The 6,877-nt window shown below is 40.0% G+C and overlaps 2 protein-coding genes across 2 annotated transcripts in view; one reads left to right on the forward strand and one right to left on the reverse strand.

The window, feature by feature from the left end:
- The window catches only part of LOC108574010 (pseudouridine-metabolizing bifunctional protein C1861.05), a 54,432-nt gene that overhangs the window by 23,341 nt on the left and 24,214 nt on the right, over nt 1–6,877 (forward strand). The gene's annotated exons all lie outside the window — the stretch shown is intronic.
- LOC108574033 overlaps nt 1–6,877 on the reverse strand; it is a 27,164-nt gene that overhangs the window by 18,582 nt on the left and 1,705 nt on the right. The gene's annotated exons all lie outside the window — the stretch shown is intronic.

The following is a 6,877-nucleotide window of genomic DNA, read 5'->3' on the forward strand; positions in this document are numbered from 1 at the left end:
TCTCGAATATTTCCAAAACCTAAATCCTCCGCATCAAGTCGAACGAGAAACGTCAGAATACATATTTTTCTCTCGTCATATATTTCTATTTAAAGGATAGAATTCGGCGAGGAGAACGTGGAAATAATATCTATTTAACCCCTTGACTACGAAAGGCGTATACATACGCCCTCACAAGTCTATCAATATATACGAAACGCGTAAATATACGCCCTCTACATTTTTCTTACTGTAACACCTTTACTGTTTTACCAATTGTTTCAACAGGGAATTTATCGTTCTATGTAACATAGCAACTGAATATCGGTAATTGTAACCTCAAGAATGGTATCAAATCAACCAGTCGCAGCGACTGATATGCGAATATCGCGCCATCTGTATTGATGGTTCTCCCCGAGAGTGCGCTGCAGTCAAAAGGTTAAAGAACCAGTTTGGGAAAAATTCTAAATAATTTCTAATCAAAGAGCCAATTTGGGAAAAAATTCTAAATGTGTGAGTATGGTTGAGTGAAGGTAGGGACTCGGGCTGGTTTATGACCCGCAGACCTCTCGGTCTGCGGAGAAACCCGGTCCCAACGCCTGACTCTCCCACGAGTTAAGGGCTGGGGTCAGGTAAGGACCCAGCCACGTGCTCGCGCGACGCGGTCCTTGCCGAGTAGAAACCCCCAACTTGCGCCAGGGTTTCCTGAAGGCAAGAGAGGGGCGCCCGCATATAAGGACGCGTTAAGAGCACTGCAGGGAGAATTGTGAGAATCGTAAGAATTGTAAGAGAACGAGATTGAACCGCGTAGTTGATAAGGACGACGACGACGAAATGTTGTTACCGACCGGTAGCGGTTGAACATCCTACGCACTTCCGACCGCTCACTCGGCCACAGATACATCGCTGACACCGGTTCTGCTTAGACTCTAGGCTATCGCGCGGGAATATATGCGCTTGTTCTTATACATTGTAGAAATGTTAAATCAAACTTTGACCGATTAATAGGCTATCGGTCGGTAAGCGTCGGCGGCAAAAAAGCAGATTAATAGGCTACCGGTCGGTAAAGTGTTAAGATTAAAAGCCCTTACATAAATAATCTCTATTTAAAGAAATAATTTGGAAAAAAATTCGAAACAATCTCTATTTAAAGAGCCAGTTTGGGAAAAATTCTAAATAATCTCTATTTAAAGAGCCAGTTTGGGTAAAATTTTGGAAATAATTTCCACCGGAAGGATGATAATTCGGCGAAATAATAAAATTAATCCATGGCGAGAAATTGGCGAGGCGGAGAGCAGCAGGTATCGATAACACGTGCAGTGGCGCAGTAATATATCAACGTTGAGCTTGATAAAAATTTCAGACCGTTTAGGCTCCCTCCAAGTTATTTAAAGTATCAACTTGCTCGATAGACACAGAATCTCTGGCGCCGCGGTTTAAAACTTTCAATCGGCAATTAAGCGCTCTGCTGGAAATAAACGAGCCTCGTGTCATTTGCAGAAAGTAAAAGCACTTCGACAATTGATCGTTTCTTTAGCATAAGACGACACATCTTTCGGGAATATTCAATATTCCAAACATTTTCCCACTTAACCCTTTCGCTGCGGAAAATTTTAATGCGTAACGCGGGTGACCGACGATCGGTCGCAAAATTTGCAAAATTTGTTACTTTGGTCGTTGATTAAATTAAGGTGGAAGTGCACCGCAAAGTGTCAGCACATTGTCAAAACGCCTACGGTAACGAAAGGGTTCAATTCACAAATGAAGGTGGAAGTATGGAAAAAAGAAGAATCGAGGCATGAATTAAGACGAAAGCGCGTTGAAAATCACCGATAACACGGTACGAGAAATTTTTCACAGCACCTATACAGGCGTCAACATCAGTGAAAGGGTTAAAATATTTGATCTTCCCGGTGAACGATTTCAATATCCGACCAAATCCATCTCTTAATCATATTTGCTTCAAGTTGACAATTTTCTTATCAGAATACCACTAAAATTGGACGATAAAGAAGACGACAATTGTAATTATCACCAGAAGAGTTGAAAATTAACGAAACACTAAAATTCCGAAATAAAAAATGAACAAAAACGTGAAATACGAAAAATTTCCAATTTTCCTATCGCTTCGACAGACTATACATATACGCTCGTTCGATTCTTTCCCCCCTCCACCAATTCACGTTTCTCCAGAAAAATCAACTTTCTTCCAGAGAAAACTCCCGAGCACGTCGTTATTCAGCTGCGAGGTGGCAATTAAACCCGGGTCGTAACGGATCGAACGGGTCACTGTATGGTAAATTTTCAGACGCACGCGATTTCAGGTGAAAAGGGGTCGAAGTTTCTCAGCGCAAAGTTGCCAGGAAATACGTAAATATCCGTATGCCGGTTTATAAATAGCCGGTGGACTGTATGCCGCCTATGGTATGAATAATATTCGTGCCATGCTGTTCTGCCATATGTATGCTTCTTCTTCGTCTCTCTCCGCGCGTTCCGCGAGTCCTGTCGTATCGAATTATCACGAGACTTGAAGGGGTAGAAGCGAGTCGAACGGTAGAACCTCTGTAATAAAGTTTCGAGCTCTCTGGCTAGTCGGTGAGAAAGAAACGGTGAAAAATACAAGGCACTCGGGGTAAATTTAGACGATGTTAAACACTCACCGGTGGTCAGCCATCGTCGAGAATAATTCGCCAGGCGTCTAACGACCGACGTTATATCCTCTCTCCCTCTCTCTTTCGCTGCCATAACAGCGGAGATTAAATCGATTTTTTTTACGTATATTTTTTATGTTTATCGATTAGAACGTACCGCGGCCGGGAATAGATAGCGCTTCTTTCGAGGGAAACGAAGTGTATCGCGTGGTGGAGAAAACTGGGGAGTTCGAATGAAGCGGCTTCGAGCAGTTTTGCGTAGAGGCAATTGGAGATTTTTTTGGGAAGCGTGTGATACAGGGAGAATTGTAATTGGTTTGTCAGGATTGTTCTTGAGATCTTTGGGTCAAAAGAGGCACAGTGTGAACGTAGGTAAGGCACTTTTAATGTGGCGTTAAGTAGGAGAGAATTTTGATTTTTCTAATTTTCAATTGTTGAATCTGATTATTTTAGTTTTGTTAGGACTATTCTTAAGATCTTTCGGTCAAAAGAGGCCCGATAATACACTTTCAATATGGCGTTAAGGGAACGTAAATTTGATAACCGCAAAAGCTATTTAAAAAATGAAAGGGCGACGGGTCAAGAAAGACCCGAGGACCGTAGTTGGGTTAACTGTATCATGAGAACGTCGTTGTTTATTGGGGATTCATTTTTAAAATTCTTCTATAATTTAATAAATCGAATATCACGAAGCATCGTTTTGTATTCATATTTTGGGTACCTTTCAAATCAGCGTTCAAAGTGAATCACTATAAGGTAGGAAGATAAAGCAATTTCTAGACTTAAATAAATAAGCTCTGTCGTAATGTGAAGAACGGTCTGAAATATGATTTAAAAGAAGAAGATTCTTCTACCAAATGAGAAAATAAAGTCTAAAGAGATCCTCGATCGTTTCACCGATGGAAAAATTATTCGAAAGCACTGATCGTATCTAAAGAAAAGGTATCAAACGAATCTGTGAAGAATATGACGAATATCGAAAGAATAAAAGAAATACGTAGATCTTGAACTGTTTCACCGCGTGAAAAGTGATTCGAGAGCAACGGATCGACGGTGGAGAAGATATTAAACCAATCTGTAAAATCTGTCGAGCAATATGTTGTAGTTCATAGAGAAATTTCTTGCTGCGACAGATTACAATATCGCGTGGACTCAGCAGGCACCACCCTATTTACGATTCGGCGAGAACTTTTCTGCAAACGCGAGCTGGTTGGAGATGGTCCCGGTCCTGACACCGGGAACCTGTCTTTTTCACCGGTCGATACCCTTCGTTGAATGTTACTCCAGTGATAAGATATGGGCCACGCCTCTACGATTCCTCGGCGTCTCTCCGCCGGAAACCGATCTACCCCCTTTTTTTGCGCCACTTACGCTCCGCCTTAACACGTTCGCTGTCCAAGTATTATGAGCGCAGAGTTGAGTTGACTTGAGGGGAATAGGAAAAGAGAAAAATTGCTTGATTTCAGAGTAATTCGAATATCGAACGCTAAGAAAAATTTGAATATTTAAAAAATTGGAGCGAATTAAAAAATTGCTTAATTGTGGAATAATTCGGAAGCTGGGTGTATGTACTAATTTTGAACAACTAAACTGAGTGGAATTTTGTTATTTTTTAAATGTTAAGTCCCAAGTGAGAGTTGAGGAAATATTGATGAAATTTTGAGGGATGGAAATTTAATTTTTCACTGACTATACCGAGAATGTTGATTAATTATAAATTAGACGATATCAAGGAGGAAAATTCGCGAGTCTAACGTTGGCCAAAGGGGCGAGGAACCATCGAAATTGTAGGGAGAGACTCTACGAAGGTGAAGGAAAAATTGACCAAATTTCAACGGATGAAAATTTCATTTTTCACCGAGTGTGCCGAGAAAATTAGTTATCCATGAATTCGACAATATAAAGGAGGAAAATTCGTGAGACTAACGTTGGCCAAAGTGATGGGAAACGATAGAAATTGGAGGGAGAGACTCTACGTAAATCAAGGAAAAATTGATCAAATTTCGAAGCATGAAAATCTCACTTTTCACTGTCTATACCGAGAAAATTAATAATCCATAAATTGGGCAATATAAAGAAGGAAAATTCATGAGACTAACGTTGGCCAAAGTGATGGGAAACGATAGAAAGTTAAGGGAGAGACTCTACGTAAATCAAGGAAAAATTGATGAAATTTCGAAGCATGAAAAATCTACTTTTCACTGTCTATACCGAGAAAATTAATAATCCATAAATTGGGCAATATAAAGAAGGAAAATTCATGAGACTAACGTTGGCCAAAGTGATGGGAAACGATAGAAATTTAAGGGAGAGACTCTACGTAAATCAAGGAAAAATTGATGAAATTTCGAAGCATGAAAAATCTCACTTATCACTGTCTATACCGAGAAAATTAATAATCCATAAATTGGGCAATATAAAGGAGGAAAATTCGTGAGACTAACGTTGGCCAAAGTGATGGGAAACGATAGAAATTTAAGGGAGAGACTCTACGTAAATCAAGGAAAAATTGATGAAATTTCGAAGCATGAAAAATCTCACTTTTCACTGTCTATACCGAGAAAATTAATAATCCATAAATTGGGCAATATAAAGAAGGAAAATTCGCGATACTAACGTTAGCCAAAAGGATGAGAAACAATGGAAGTTGAAGGCACGAAGGAGGAGAGACTCTAACTCGCCCCAAGGGGCGAAAGTTTGATCGAGCAGACGGTTTAAATTATTCCCACTGGCTATGGATACGAAAATACACGACGTATCCACGAGTCTCGATAATTTCTTCCATTGGCTACGATATTCCTCTACGTTTCTCTTCTTTCTCCCTCCCTCCTTCTTCTTTTGTATGAACAACAGAGGAGAGACGAAGAGTGGAATGGAGTGGTTGGCTCGAACAGAGTCAAGTAGATTTATTCGATCGTAAGAAATCCATCCCAGGACTCTTGATCGCGATATTACCGATTTTCTTATTGCCAAAACGAGCCACTTATTCTCCCCCTTTAACGACGAAAATCCTACTATAGACGTGCGTGTTATAGCCCAGCCGTTCGTTCGACCTAAAACACCATACGAAAGTTTCGAAACGCTATGATTCTTTGGAAAAAAAAATTGACTGGTATATACACGTTGACTTTTGTGCAATTATGTGTGAATTATAGGATTAGATTTCTATTATTTTCAAGCTTTTTATTGTATAGGTGGAAGAGTGTAGATGTGTATAGGATATTTGTTTCTTTTCTTTTTGCGTGTGTGTCATTGGTAGGGGTAAAAGGCTGGTTGAACATTCTAAGAGAATTTATATTTATATCGCGGTATCCTTATCTCCGACAACCTCTAAACAAATTTTCAGCCAGTAATCTGGCTGGCTGCGGCACATTCTCGGAACAATAAAGCGATGTATATCACGGTCCGGTGTGTTTCATTCCCGGCGAATTACGGTCGGGGAAATGGCCGAATAAAATTCGGTGGAGGTGTGTCCGCGATCGATCCGCCGCTGGACGATTTTCGTCTGATAAAAAAGGGAGAGAAAGTGAGAGAAGAGAAAGAGAAAAATACCGAGGAAAGGAGAGACAAGTGAGAAAAAAATACTGAGAGGGAGGGAGAGAGAAAGAGAAAAGAGAAAAATACTGAAAGAGAGAGAAAATTGGTGAGAAAAAAATACTGAGAGACAGAAAATTAGAGAGAAAAGAGAAAAATACTGAAAGAGAGAGAAAATCGGTGAGAAAAAAATACCGCGAGAGAGAAAATTAGCGAGGAAAAGAGAAAAATACTGAAAGAGAGAGAGAAGAGGGAGAAAAAAATACTGAGAGAGAGAGAGAAAAATAATGAGAAATGGAGAGGAGGGAATTTCTCGCAGTTGGAATTTAGGATCTCCGATTTACAGGCTCGTCTCGTTGCTCGGATAAAAAGTTTGCCACAGAGGAAAAGGCCTTCTGAAGTCTTGACGGCTAACTTTTTATATCCAACACGAACCACCTTGAGCTTGTAAGGCAAAGTTCGTACGTACATGGCGAATCGAATCGAAATTGGTTCAGGGGGCTGCGAAAGTTAGGATGATGTATGGACTCCATGATTGGAGTGCTAAGTTATGTGACTCTAATAATTCAGAGTACACTCTACACTGTAATAATTCTATGTTGAATACTGCGTCAATTGAAGTGAATAAAATATAGCCACATGAAAAATTCCATTGTTCTTTTCTAACTTTAAAAAAATCATCTCTCTTAAACAAAGCATTATAGTAAACTGAA

This window comes from Habropoda laboriosa, unplaced genomic scaffold (genome assembly GCF_001263275.1).
Source record: "Habropoda laboriosa isolate 0110345459 unplaced genomic scaffold, ASM126327v1 scaffold20, whole genome shotgun sequence".
Lineage (NCBI taxonomy): Eukaryota > Metazoa > Arthropoda > Insecta > Hymenoptera > Apidae > Habropoda > Habropoda laboriosa.